Source organism: Entelurus aequoreus, linkage group LG02 (assembly GCF_033978785.1).
Source record: "Entelurus aequoreus isolate RoL-2023_Sb linkage group LG02, RoL_Eaeq_v1.1, whole genome shotgun sequence".
Classification (NCBI taxonomy): Eukaryota; Metazoa; Chordata; class Actinopteri; order Syngnathiformes; family Syngnathidae; genus Entelurus; species Entelurus aequoreus.
The window spans coordinates 40,987,879-41,003,021 of NC_084732.1; the positions used below are offsets into that span (position 1 = coordinate 40,987,879).

Genomic DNA, 15,143 nt, shown 5'->3' on the forward strand with positions numbered 1-15,143 from the left:
ATAACGCCTGTCATCATCTTGCTCCAAACCAAAATAATGACAGTGTGTTTTATGCGGTCAGTTTAACCGCAACGCTTGCGGACAATCTGGCAGGTGCGTCACCAGGTGCTGGATACTCCTTGGTATCTGGGCCTGCGATCAGATGTAACACGCTTGTAGCAGCGAGGTGTAGCACACAGCAATCAGGCTTTGATAAATGTATTTGTTTTAGCGAGCTGATGGGTATTGATCTCCACAGGCGAACATTATGGGACCCTTGGAAGAGGAAAGGACAGGCGGCTCACATGTGACCCAACACACTGCTATGGAGGCGCGGAATGGTTAACATTGGCCCCTGACCACCAATTGCTATTGTGGTGGGGAAAGTGGCACTACTTCAGAAGGCAGGTGAAAGGTGCCAAACAGTAAATGAATGAACTAAATCACTTGAGGTTTATATTTTACTCTAAACCTCAACTTACCTTTTCTTTAGCTTTAGGCTAGCCCACCTAAAGGGCCCCTCTAAACAATCACACTTATTGTATAGTTCTGAACCTAACTAAAAATTATGTCTACAGGTAAAATTCCCCCCAAAGTAGACACAGTATTACATTTAGGCTTCTTTTCTAAAGAATGTCAGCATATTTTGGAACACCCACTTTTAGTTTCACGATGTGATGTGGGCTAGCATCAGCTTGCTGACGTCACCTACAGAAGACTCCATATCAGTTTTAAAGTAATCATGGACAGGAGCAACAAAAAAATGTAAGTAAGTGATCAAAACAATAGTGTCATGTCTTTATCCGCACTGTGTATGCGGGGAAATGGGCTCCAGTTCAGTAAATGACATCAGACGAGGGGCCGACATACAGAGTCCGGCGATGGAAAGGGGATGTCCAAAGTAAAGTTAATTATCAACTTATTACTCAAGAATGAATATATATTATGGAAAATGACTGCCAGATTCATTTTCAGGAGCAAACGATGCATAAAGAGAACTTGTTAGCGAGATTTCAGTCATCTGGATGCATTGGGTCCTTTAGGTCTGCATCTCCCTGACTTGCTCCTACATTCAAAAAAAAGTCTGTGCTTGCCAGTGCAACACACTGTCTAGCCGCGGGGTAACATCAATCACAATGCTTCATGGGATGTATCACAAGCACTCGTTTTAACCTTAGATTTGTCCCTCTGTTTTCTCTTTGAACAACATCTTGTTGAACCTTTTCCTGTTTAAACCTGACAGATGATCCATTGAGCTTTTTTTAATGCCTGCTCAAAATGTCATCTCTCCACTTGTAGTCATGTTAGTCACTTTGCTCTCAGGCAGAATACATTTGCTCATGACTCATGATGAATTAAGAAATCTATATGCACACATGTTGAGCAAAATTATTCAATATAAAGAATAGATTGTATAAGATGAAAAAAATAAATTTATTATTTTTGTTAGAAATGATTAAACCCCAAACAAAGAGCTGTCAATATAAAAAATAAAAAGGCTAGATTTTTAGGAAGAAATGCTATAAACTACTGAAATTAATTAGCTGCATGGACAGATCATTTTACTTTAGACATTCTAAATTAAGATTTGTATATCTAGAAATTAGCAGGACTTTTAAGATAGAAATATGCATTTTATTCTGAAAACAAGTATTATCAATTAAACATCCTTGAGATGTTGCAGAATCTTTAAACACGACTTTCTTATGAAGGGGAATAAAAATATCTTATTTGAATAGTTTTGTTTATTGTAATAGTAGAAAAACATATCATTATTCATGCTAAAATTAAATCTTGGCAAGTGGCAAATAATTTGCACTGTAGAAGGACAAAATTCTAAGTTTATGGGTTTGGAGCGTGAAGTAATTTTTTAAAATAACTTACCTAAAATCACACAAAGAAAATCAATACACCTCGTATGTAAAATAACCAGTCTCTGTCATGTCTTGATTGTCAGATTCACTAACTGAGAAAACTGCTGCTTCTTTAGTGAGATATTCCAGTAACGCAAGTAAGATGTGCATGGTGCCTCCACATCCAAATCTTAAGCAGATATCTTTAGTAAGAAATCCTTCACTTGATGGGGAATTTCCTCAGCTGTCCATCATTACAAAGCCTTTGTATTGTTACCAAAAAGCGATAAATGACGTAGCGTGCAGTGTATCTGATTAGAGTTTCCACCACAGCGCTTTTTACTCTGAGATAAAAAGCGGGTGTTAAACGATGAGTATTTCCCACGGAACTGAGTCACACTTCACTAGACCTGGTAAACTGCAAAACCACACTATCTGACGCAATAATGTTAAAGGTGAACTGCACTTTTCTTTGGAATTTTGCCTATCGTTCACTATCACTATGAAAGACATGACGATGGATGTTTAGTTTTTTTTAAATTCTAAATATTAAATAAATGCATTTAAAAGTCTGCTTAAAATGGAGCCTGCGAGCGCTGTTTTATTCTGCCTAAAAAGCCCTTAAACAAACACCTCCATTGAGGTTTTATATACATGATGTAAGTATATATGTAATCATGGATGACTCAGACTACTCATTTGATCATTTTAAGCATATGTGGCACATTAATTCCCCTTTAAGCTATTTAAAAAATGAATGAGTGCAGTTCTTACAATATACAGAGAAAACTAGAACAATCTTTAAAATCTGTGTCTATTACAGCATCGAGGCAAGTTTCCTTTATGTTCTTGCACAAACATCTTTATTATTTTTAAGTTGGAAATTGTGGCGTTCGGGCTAAAATTCACATTAGTCTCAGTTTCCCCTTTTCCCTATATGCGTGCGTTGTTTTGTGTATGTCAGCAAGTCAATAGGATAGACAGTCAATTATTATCAAATCAAATCAAATCAAGCTTTATTTATTAAACGCTTTTCATACATAAAAGAAATGCAACACAAAGTGCTTTACTTAGTTAAAAACAATACCCCGGTGACCCATATCCCCCATTATCACATACGTACGCACGGATACAGATACCAAACATAAACGCACACAACACACACACATATGCAACTATATGGACCAATGATTACATGGCTGAGTACAGAGGAGACATGTGAGCAAACACTATCACAGGAGCCATCTGCACCAGGACGTCATCAGACCATGGCCACCAGGATGCTGACACAAATTGCCCCCACAGAACAGACGATAACCTCTGAGGCAGATTGCTCATCTGAGGACATGGGAAAATAAAAATAATACAACTTGCAAAATAGTAAGAACCATGTGTAGAGATAAAGGATAAAATACAAGTAAGACATATGAAGATTAATAGAAAAAAAATAAAAACAATTAGCTCTTAAAAACATGAACGTTCTCCGCAGCCCTGAGGTCCTCTGGCAAGCTGTTCCATAATGGTGGAAGGATGCCATCCCGTGACTTTGTGTCCTGACTTTGGTAATAATTAGGAGACGAGTCCCGGAGGTCTCAGGGCCCGGGAAGGTTCATAGGGTAAAAGCAAATCTGAAAGATAAGAAGGCCCAATACCATAAAAACATTTATAAACCATAAGAAGAACCTTGAAATTTATCCTGAAACGCACAGGGAGCCAATGCAGAGATTTTGAAACTGGTGTAATGTGAGCCCGCCTTCTGGTCTTCGTCAGGACACGTGCCACTGAATTTTGGAGTAATTGTAAAGGTGCAATAACCTTTTTAGGAAGACCAGAAAGCAGGGCGTTACAATAGTCTATACGACTTGTAATAAAAGCATGCATTAGCGTCTCCGTTTTGCCCTGAGAGAGAATTGGGTGAACTCTGGCTATATTCTTAAGATGATAAAAACCTATTTTTGTTATATTTTTTACATGTGGTATAAAACCAAGGTCAGAGTACAAAACGATTGGCAGGTTTTTCACTTGTAGTGATTGAGTTAAAGACAATGATTGTAGTTTTGATATGTGTTTCTCTCTCAGGATCTCAGGGCCGATGACTAAAACTTCAGTCTTCTCCTGGTTAAGCTGTAAAAAGTTATCTGCCATCCAGGAATTAATATCTGAAATGCAATTAAAATGAGTATCAATTGGTCTTGTGTCATCAGGAGACACGGAAATATACAACTGTGTGTCATCAGCATAACTGAGGAAATTAATTCCATGTCTCCTGATGACACTGCCAAGTGGAATCATGTAAATATTAAAAATAATAGGACCTAAAATGTATCCTTGAGGCACACCACATGTGATTTCATAGGTATTTGAAGAGCATGTATCCATACTTACTAAAAATGTAGTCTGACAGATAGGAAGTGAATCATTTGTGAACAGTACCAAAGAGGCCACCCAGGTGTTTCAGTCTATTTAAAAGAATGAGGTGATCTACTGTATTAAAGGCAGCACTAAGATCCAGTAGAACCAAGACTGACAGTTTTTGAGAGTCAGCACTTAACCTGAGATCATTCACGATCTTTAAAAGGGCCGTCACTGCACTATGGTTCACTCTAAAACCAGACTGAAACTTATCTTAAATATTGTGATTATTTAAAAAATCATATAATTGCTTGAAAACAAGTTTTTCTAAAATTGTACTTAAAAATGGTAAGTTTGATACTGGTCTGTAATCATTAAAATTGTCAGCATCTAAATTGCTTTTCTTTAGCAAGGGCCTCACCACCGCTTTTAAGCGGCAGGAAAGACCCCTATTTGAAGTGAGCAATTTAAGATGTTAAAATCTCGTCTCTCAAAGAACCATAAAATAATCTTAAACATTTGGTTGGAATTTTATCTAAAAGACATGTGGTGGGTTTTATTTTCGTAAAAAACCCTGTCACGCATCTCAGCATTAATCAAGACAAAACTGTCCAACGTTCCCTCAGGTAAAACCAGACATTCCGATGGATTAAAATCAGTATGAGAAGATAAAATGTCACATCTGATGGTGTTTATTTTATCTCTGAAGTGGTCTGCAAACTGCTCAGAAATTGCATGAACCACAAGCAAACGATGTGGACAAGTCCCGAAAACTGAGGGACTATTATTGCTTTAAAAGCCCAGTTTATGTGTATTATTATGCAGGTTTTGATACAAATACATTATGACTTTTGGAACAAGCATCATACAAATGTTTTTGATCTACTATGATGTTGTATAAAATTGAGGAACATTTTGTTTTATAACTTGGCAGAAACCAGAGGAGGGTGCAATCAGTACAAGCCCAAATAATTTGCTGCCTACGAAATTAGGTATTGTTTTGTATCATGTTAATTTTATTGCACATTAAAATTAGATAGTATTACCTTTCAAATCAATCAATTTCATTATGCTCCTAATTGTGTGCCCCTGTTATATTTCATTATTACGCTATACTTTTTCATGAACATTTTGTATTAAGATACAGTATGATAGGATCAACTTTTCAGATATAATTTGACAATAGGTTATAGAACTAAACATGTTTTATAGCAAGTACAGTAACTAAAGTAACCACTAACACATTTTTATAAAGCTTTTCTTACTATAATTTGCCAGTATTGTTGTATATGAGTTGATGTAAATAAATAATTCAATTCATGTATTTAAGTTGTGGTGTTGAATGCTACATATCAGGGTTGTTTTTTTTAACAAAATAAAGTGACTAGTGCAGACTAAAACAAAAACAAAAACTACTATTGGTTTTAATTTATATCTTTTGGGTTTAAATTTTTGTCTGAGTTTGTAAACAATTACAAAAGCGACCCTGGGTTTTAATTACCCACTGAGTTTGTAAACAATAGCAAAAATGACCCAACAAATAATGTTGTAATAATAGGAGCAAGAAAAAGAAAAATCTCAATTTATAATATATAATTAATGAATTATATAATGAATTTCTTTAATTGCTATGGACTCCGTTGAAACACAAAACAATGTCCACGTCCTAACGCCAAGCATGTTTCTGTTGTTTTCATGTTCCCATTATGCTTATCAGTTAAACCATATAGCTTCCGCTACCTGTAATACTGCATTAGATATCCAATATTCATAATGTGTTTTTCAATCTATAACAGACCAAGAATGTTAGATGAATAATAATCAATACGAGACAAAGCGTCAGCAACAATTTATAAGATAATGTTGCCAATATCCTTACGCACCCTGAACTAACATCAATAATTAAACATGCGCTGTAAACTTTATTTTTATTGCATACTTGAGATCTGGTCTTTGCTTCAGCCACTTATGTGTTGAGTTGGTTTTAAAAACAATTACAAAAAAAGAGAAAACCATTAAAGTTTAAGCATTTCCTTTTTTATCATTCTTTTGTAAAAAACACAAAATATGGAGGCAGGAAACTGTTGAGTCGGAGGCTGATGGTGTTTGTTTCACAGGTGTTCTTCTCTACTTAGAAACTTCTGATGGAACATTGTGAAAACTGTATTGTTCGAATCAAGTTCGCCTTGTCCAAATACATGTTTTTGTGAGGCACCACCAACTCATTATAAACAACTTCACTTCTCATTTGTTTCATAATACTGTTTAATAAATACTGATTTACTATCTTAATTACATGCTAATCTCAAAACACATAGGTGCCGGGATTATGACTCTCTCAAGTCACAGTGCAAATTTCCTGTTTTCCCTCACCACATCCAGAGAGAGCTATAAAAGTTGATAGCAACCATTAGATAGACAAGCGGTTCGCAAAAGTTCACACAAGTGTCAATATCAGCAATACAGACTCACCTTGCTTCCTAATCAATGTCGTGCACCCAGTTCGGGTTTTCTGAAGCCCTTTATAAAAAATAAAAAAAAGTTGTTTTTTGCTCGATAAAAGTATAGGGTAGGTATTTGACTAAATATATTTAACAATTCTGGAGAAAATGAATGATTAAATAATCATTTCATTGAATAGAGGCCCTTTGAATGTATTGTATATCATATTGAGTAGATAATAGTTCCCAGAAAAGTTGGGCAATAGCTGGTGTCAGGTTTTTGTCATAATGAAAACCAGCAAGAGACTGAACAGCAAACTCATGAAACACGACACAGCACGATTGCCCAACAGTCAACAGACATAGTAGCCGTAGATATACTGTGTGTATTCAATGTAATCTTCACACCATTCCAATATTTGGTACAATAAATAATCTAACCTATGCGCCTGTGTGAGATCACGCACGGGCGCGGTTGGGTTTTGTCTCTGTTGGGGAGAACTTGGGGGGACCCTCAGGTATATGCGACCGGGGAAATGGGTGGAATTGCTGGATGGAGTTGTTGTGGCCAGGGTGGTGGCAGTTGTCATTGTTTTAGTGGTATTGTTTGGTGTACTAGGGGGGTGGTTGTGCCCGCTTTGGGATCTTTTAACTGTTTTTTTTTTGTTTTTTTGGGGGGGGGGTGTACTTTCTTGGCGGAGGGGTCATCGGGTGTTGTTCTGGCTTCATGGAGGCCGTTGTGTTTTTGTTTGTGTGTATGGATGTGTTTGTCTTTATTGTTTTGGAGTGTTTTTTTTTATTGATGTGGATCGGGTAGTCAGTCAGTGTGGCGTCTCGCGGGTTTGCTTCCTGATGGGCGGGGTCCGTGTCTGTCTGGTTTGGCTTCACGCCATGGGGTTCGTATCAATGGCTTGGTGCGGGGGCAGCACAGCCTTTTTTTTGTGTGGGTGCTGTTGCTCGTTTGTATGGGCGGTGGTGTGTTTGTGAGGGTTTGGATTGGGGAATGGAGTTTCTTGCTGGGGGGAGGGGTTTGATTTATCCTGTTTGCATGTTGGCGTTTGGGCTGGCTAGTGTCCGTGGTTTTGTCAGCGTGTGGTTGTCGGTTGCGGGTTTTCGGTGGTTTTATTTGGTGCGGTGGTGCTGGCCTTTGGGGGTTTTGCAACGTTTGCCTTTGCTGCCGTTTATTTGTGGTGCCGACGCCCGTGGCTGCTAAGTCCGGTGCGGAGGTGGGGGTGCTATTGTGGTCTGTGGCGGACCATGCGAGTGAAGGTTGTCGGGCCTGGCGGTCTTGCCTGCTTCTTTTTAGATTGTCGTCGTGTTGGTTTGGTTGTCTAGTGTCGCCCAGGCCTACCCTGGAGGGAAGGTGGGCATGCACATTGACTGTACAAACATACATACATACTGTACATACATATGCATATATACAGGACATACATACACTCATGCATGTAATCACATTTCTTCAAACATATGTTAAGGTTGTTACCGCGGCCCGAGGGAAACTGGTTAGAAACATGGCACACTGCTGAAGCTTTCCCTATTTTTACAATAACAATCTATAAGGTTTATATAGTTTGATCCTCTTTTGCTCTATTTTTTAATTTAATTATTCATTACATTTATGTATTGTTGCATTTGAAGCAATTGTAATGTTGATAATAGAGGTATTTATTATTATAATTAATTATCAACAGTGCAATTTCTATTGCTCCATTTGTAGTGCAATCATCTACTTCATTAACTAGTTATCTGCTGTAATTTTTGGTATTATATTAGTACATGTTGTATTTGCTGATGTTGTTTTTTGTTGTTGTTGTATCTCTGTCGTATACCCCCTTGTGCCCACAATTTCCCCCTGTGTCTTCTTTTTTTTCTTCGTTTCTATCATCTCCTGCTCTGGTCCGGCTGCACCAATATTAAATACATCCATTTAATAAAGTCAAATACAAATAAGCCAACAAGAGAAGTATACTAGATTTTTATTTTTGTAGAGCAATTCTGTGGACATCTGCATCCACAATATGATTTGCTTGAGTGGCTGGACAGGACATGTTAAAATAAAATAAAATAATATATACACTACCGTTCAAAAGTTTGGGGTCACATTGAAATGTCCTTATTTTTGAAGGAAAAGCACTGTACTTTTCAATGAAGATAACTTTAAACTAGTCTTAACTTTAAAGAAATACACTCTATACATTGCTAATGTGGTAAATGACTAATCTAGCTGCAAATGTCTGGTTTTTGGTGCAATATCTACATAGGTGTGTAGAGGCCCATTTCCAGCAACTATCACTCCAGTGTTCTAATGGTACAATGTGTTTGCTCATTGGCTCAGAAGGCTAATTGATGATTAGAAAACCCTTGTGCAATCATGTTCACATATCTGAAAACAGTTTAGCTCGTTACAGAAGCTACAAAACTGACCTTCCTTTGAGCAGATTGAGTTTCTGGAGCGTCACATTTGTGGGGTCAATTAAACGCTCAAAATGGCCAGAAAAAGAGAACTTTCATCTGAAACTCGACAGTCTATTCTTGTTCTTAGAAATGAAGGCTATTCCACAAAATTGTTTGGGTCACCCCAAACTTTTGAACGGTAGTGTACATATATATATACACAGTACAGGCCAAAAGTTTGGACACACCTTCTAATTTCAATGCATTTTCTTTATTTTCATGACTATTTACATTGTAGATTGTCCTTGAAGGTATCACAAATATTGATACCTGTAAATTGAAAACCCTTTCAGGTGACTACTTCTTGAAGCTCATTGAGAGAATGCCAAGTGTGTGCAAAAAGGTAATCAGATCAAAGGGTGGCTATTTTGAAGAAACTAGAATATAAAACATGTTTTCAGTTATTTCACCTTTTTGTGTTAAGTACATAACTCCACATGTGTTCATTCATAGTTGTGATGCCCTCAGTGACAATCTACTATGTAAATAGTCATGAAAATAAAGAAAACACATTGAAGGAGATGGTGTGTCCAAACTTTTGGGCTGTACTGTATATATATAGAACCTGTCCCCTACATGGTTGGACAACAAAGTATCAGCAATGGAGTATAATTACTGACCCCATCATACTTCCTGCTACACAGTCCATCTCTTTAGTACTTACTATCATTCCGAATCTTCTGCTACCAAGGTGTATTGAAAAAATAATGCATTAGACTGATTATATGCAGTAACTTTATCACCTACATTGTGTTACAGCGCAAAAGCTTTAAACAGATAAATGTGCAATAAAAAATCCCCAAAAATCAAATGTTCAATCAATTTAAATTGGTCTCTAAAAATAAACTTTGTAAATGACCATGCAAGGGCATGTGACTAGGAATCATCTATGCAGCTTTTAGCATTTACTTTTTTTTTTCTGAGATCAAGGTTGCTGGCTTAATTGAGCCTGTACTAGATGCAGGGCTGAGAAAGCAGGCAGAGGCGCATTGATAAACTATAAAATGGTTCCAATATAGCCGGTCAATGAGGCTTTGTGAGCAGCTCCCTTGGGGTTTTGATTTTTCTCTCAAACAACAATCTGGGGTCTCTGCTCTTCAAAGGCAAGCAACATCTCTGCTGTTATTGTTGTTCTTGTTGTTGTCCCGCCTCCCCCCATGTTTGAGTGATGTCACCAAGGTCGATTTTATCCATGTCCATAAAGGCTCTCCCACACTTGAATCACCCAGGAGATGGCATCTGTTGGTCTGTGCAATAGCAGCAACAGCCAATAAAGGTCAATCTCCCATGGTAATAGCCAATTGGGTTTGTTCCCATTATTGGCGCTCTGAGCTGTGGTCAACAGATGGAGAACTGGCACTGCCGACACAAATAACGCTCCAGTCTTGAGGAGACTTGGTTCATTCAGTCTTCAAGCGATCCAGTGTCTCTTGATTTGCTTCAGCTCGTGTTGGCCTGAACACCACTCCATCATTTGTAGCTTCAGAACAAGGAGATCCGTCGCAGAAGCGTCACAGGAGCGTTGCCAGTGAGGGCGAACTGTCTAACCATTTCAGCTAATTGCCTCATTAATGATTCACCAGTGTTAGGCTGCTCTAGCACTTCGCTGTTGGGAGCAAATTGTTCTGATTGGTTTGCCTCTGTCAATTATTGATGAGGCGGTGAGCTGAAGTGCTAACACCTGGCTTTGCAGGTCCAAATGGCCCTGCATTCCCATCACATACTCTATTATCACACACCCTGGGACCACACTGAGTCTTGAAGGGCTGCGGACTCCTGACAACTGATGTTTCTCTGAGAGTGGATGTAGCATGCCCCGGGGCAATAGCTGTGATCTCTGCGGTGAGGTTATTGGCTCACATGGCTCGCTACTGTGCAAAAGGTGGACAATACATTGATGTAGAGCTTGTAACAATTGGTGGTTTAAGTGGTATACTCAGACGGAGAGGGGAGATGGACATGACCGTGTTTAGATGACCACAAAGAAAACAGGAATATAAGGTACTCTTCCACAAAGAAATCCCATACTTATCCAATCTGTAACAGACAATATAGCATTTGTCTACCTGAGCCTTTTACACAGAACCCAGTAAAGAGGGATATTGCCAAAACTGTGTGCTTTCACACAGCCACGGCTCACACCACATTCTGTGATCATATAAGTCACTATCACCGGCAGTGTTACACACCTGGTCCAGACCTTCCTTCTGTCCCGCTCAGGACTGGAACCTGGGTTCTCCTGAATGAGAGATGGGCGCATTAGGCACCAAGCTAAAAGTCTGAGCTGTTAACATGGGATCCAGCTTATAAGGTGTCAGTCAGGGAGTGAGGTTTACAATGTACCGATGGCACAACCTGGACTCTGTTACACGCACTCCACTAAACCTCACTTTCATCCGAGTCATGGCACCAGTTCGCCCCGCTTGGTCCAGCCCCAGCTTCCGTTTTACCCGGAACTCGAACCTGGGTCCTCCTGAATGAGAGAAGAGTGCACTAGACACTGAGCTAAAGGCCAAAGCTGTCAACATGGGGTCCATCGCAAGCTCTTAAGGGGTCAAGGAGTTAGGTTAACAATGTACACATTACATAGCCTGGCCTTTTTTATGCTCAACTCCCTAAATGTCACTCTCATCTATGTCACAGCCCCAGTGTATCTCACCTATTTCCGTTCTGTCCGGGACTCAAACTTGGGTCCTCCTGAATGAGAGACGAGTGTGCTAGGCACCGAGTTAAAAGCCTAAGATGTCAACATATAGTCCAGTGCAAGCTCTTAAGGTGTCTTGAGTGACGATCACAGCCAGTTGGCCTCCGTTACACTAGCATCTGGTGTGATGTATAACATACCTGTTATCGCTTCCAACACAACGGTGTGATGTTAACAAACAAGTTATTATCAAAATTACTATTTTGGCTAATGAATGACACTGTCCCAAATCTGGCTAAATAAAAGTGTTGCATCAGGAAGGGCTCATGATAAAAAAAAAAGATTGAGCCAAACAAATACCGGTAGTGACTCGCTGTGGCAAACCCCCAAGAAAACATCAACTGGAGACAACTACCCAACAAAGAAAAAAATATTTTGCAAGTGTGTAAGATACTTCATTTGAATGCAATGCAATGTCAATACTTTGTTTATGCTGATTTATTATGCATGCAGGGTGGGCATTTTTTGAGACAGGCACTTGGATATTCAGTAGAAAGAATGTGGATCCAGTGTGTTGCTGTTGGCCCACCCACAAAGAAAAGTATTAGTGGGTTGTACATAAATATTAAAAGACGTATTTTGTTTGTAATAAACATGTGTAACGTGACTACGCTAGAAAACATACGCAATACACGGTACTCAGGCACTAAATGTGCTTGTGTACCTTTGGCCTTAATTGAAGCTGATTGAAGAGTCAGCCCCCCCATGCAGACGCCAGTGTCACTCTGAATCTCTGCCAAGTGGGCTTGCCATGTACACTCAGAGGGTGGTCACGCTGCCTTTGTTTTGATGCTGGCAGAGCTCTATGCAGCCCTTAAATAATGTGACCGTGACTCACTGTGTGTCACTATAAACCCTGCGTGCCGAGACAAAAGTACCATACAGCTTCTAATGTGGTCTTCACTTTCTCATGCTACACATTATGCGCGATGGTTCCAGGGAAGCACTACAGTTCATGCATGTGTGAGTGTCTGGTTGTCTGAGTCACAAATAATGAGACTGTCCATTCCTCCTCTTCTTTCTTTGCACAGACAACTCCACAACTGAGCAGTGAGGACATCAGAGCGGCTGATCAATCACGTGAAGACACCCACAAAGCACAACATTCAAAAATTGTCTTCACCGGGGAACAAAAGACAGGACCTGCTGAAATCCCTCAAAATTGCTACTTCTGTCCCCTTCCCTGATATTTTAACTTCAGCTTTTTTCTACAAAACAAAAAAGGGGGGAAAAAAAGACTCAACATGAGAGACAGTGAAATCGAGAGGACAACTTTCTCGTCAGCAGGAACTGCACTGATGCATGCTTCTGTAAATAATTCATAATAAAACCCATACTCTAAAAGCGGGACACATACCAAGTCGTTCTCACCATACCATAAACCTTCATGACTGTGGGTAGTCCTCATGGCCCACCATTTTCCACATGAAGCCACTACTATTCAGACACCATGTAATTATCATTTCCAGTATCATTTCTCTTCAGCTTATTGTGACTGTAAAAAAGCTAAAGTGCTTCCAATTATCACTGGCTTGGTCTCTGAACACCAATATCTACTTTAGCATATGTAAATAGAGATGGATGACGAATACAGCATGAAACACCATAATGTGTATCATTGCAGCTCCAGAGTATCATAGCTTTCAACTTCCATATGTGTAATTTTAAACATCCTTTCTATGATAACGTATTTTCTAATAGTAACATGAAAAGTGTTTTCTATACTGCGTAGAGATCTTACTGCATAGGTAAATCTATTTGTAGACAAGCTTACAGCTATTACAAGGCAACACACGATTTCTAGCTGTGAAAAAAAAGTCATACCTAAAAGGAAACGTTGGTGAATCAGGGGGTTGAACTTAACTTGAAAAAAAGTTATATAAATCTTTATATTGGTACCATTCATATGATTTCTTTCGTTCAGTAGCCTACGGTATGTATTATTTACTATAGCTGCCACGGCTGCCAACCCAGAAGGAGGAACTTTGGCTTTGCATGGTTGCATAAGGTGCTCTCATTCCAACCTAATACTCTGGGAGAAAGAACACCTCCACCATCGATTGTAGATATGAGGACACCGCAACCTCTGTCTTCAGTGGACCATTAAGATCAAATGGACAGATAAGATGCCAAACCAGTGCACGGACAACCTCAACTGGGACAACAGGCAACCTTTACATGGTCAACAGGGAACTGAACACCTCACCTCTACCGTACATCCCCTACCTCTTACTTTGTGGTGACTTCTCTACAATCCCGTCAGTCAAGTCAGTCCACTCTCCCCCGCTGCATGCCAAAGTGTTGGATGCAACAGACAGATGTTACGCTGGGGGAAAGTAAAATAATATTTCAGTTACGGTAGATGCTCAGTGACATAAACAGTCATGGCTCACAGGTTCACAACCAAAACACAGCATTGCTCACATATGCCACTGTAAATACTGTATGTACAGTATGTCAACTATGTATAGCTCGGGATGCTGTACTCTGCATGTTGCGTTCTAGAAGGATAGGCCTCACCAGTTCTCCCCAAAAGTAGTTCATGTAGTTTTACTACACATATTCTTATATTGGACAATGTTCTTCAGCCAAGTAGGCAGCAGTGTGGTGCCAATATGTCTTAAACTCTTTGAAGGGACACGTAACCACACTTTTGATGTGGGACAGAACCTGGCCACAGTGAGCGTGGGTGGGGGTGAAGAGAAAAAGTGTGGGGAACTGGGGCGTGCCAATTAAATGGCAGTTACAAAGTGGCAAAGGGCATCCTGCCAGAAGCTGTCCATTCATCTAACGTCAAAGGGTTTTGTACATCTCGATAAGTCGACATACTGCCGAAGAAGTCCAAAACCGGAGCTGAAGAAAGCAAGAGTTTTAAAAGTGAAGGGGGTGTCAAGTCTATGCTCTGTCTAACCTTAAATGGTAACCCGTTTTTTCTAGACGACCACATCATAGAGTTTAAAAAAAAAAACTTGACCTGAACATGCTGGGCTGTCATGACCTCGTGTCCTACTTGACGTTTACTATGTGCTAATGAGCACGAATGTCAGCTCACCCAGATGCTCGGCCCTGATGTTACTCATCTGCTCCCTGTTTTGTCTTTCATTTGAGAAAATGCATTTAACAAAAAAAATCCATGCATACAATCAGTCACTTTGTTGCAACTGTTGATAGTTTGACAGGATGCATGCTATTTTCTAGCAATGACCCGGCCCAGGATAACAGTGTATGTAATACACAGGGAGAAAACCATCAAGATATACAGCCTTTTACAGCCTTTGCCATCAAACATGTGCGTGCATTTACGATATTTCTTGGAAGTAAAGTACTATTCAAGCACTAGTGCCATTTACTCACACA

At 39.4% G+C, this 15,143-nt stretch overlaps 1 protein-coding gene across 2 annotated transcripts in view; it reads left to right on the forward strand.

The window, feature by feature from the left end:
• mafa (MAF bZIP transcription factor a) overlaps positions 1-13,680 on the forward strand; it is a 160,341-nt gene extending 146,661 nt beyond the window's left edge. The window contains exon 3 of one of the 2 annotated variants that reach the window (XM_062026837.1): positions 12,818-13,680. The gene's annotated coding sequence lies outside the window, so the exon portion shown is untranslated. Of the gene's footprint in view, positions 1-238; positions 320-12,817 lie in introns of those variants that run through there. The other variant, XM_062026847.1, reaches the window with a different exon arrangement.
• The last annotated feature ends 1,463 nt before the right edge of the window (positions 13,681-15,143 follow it).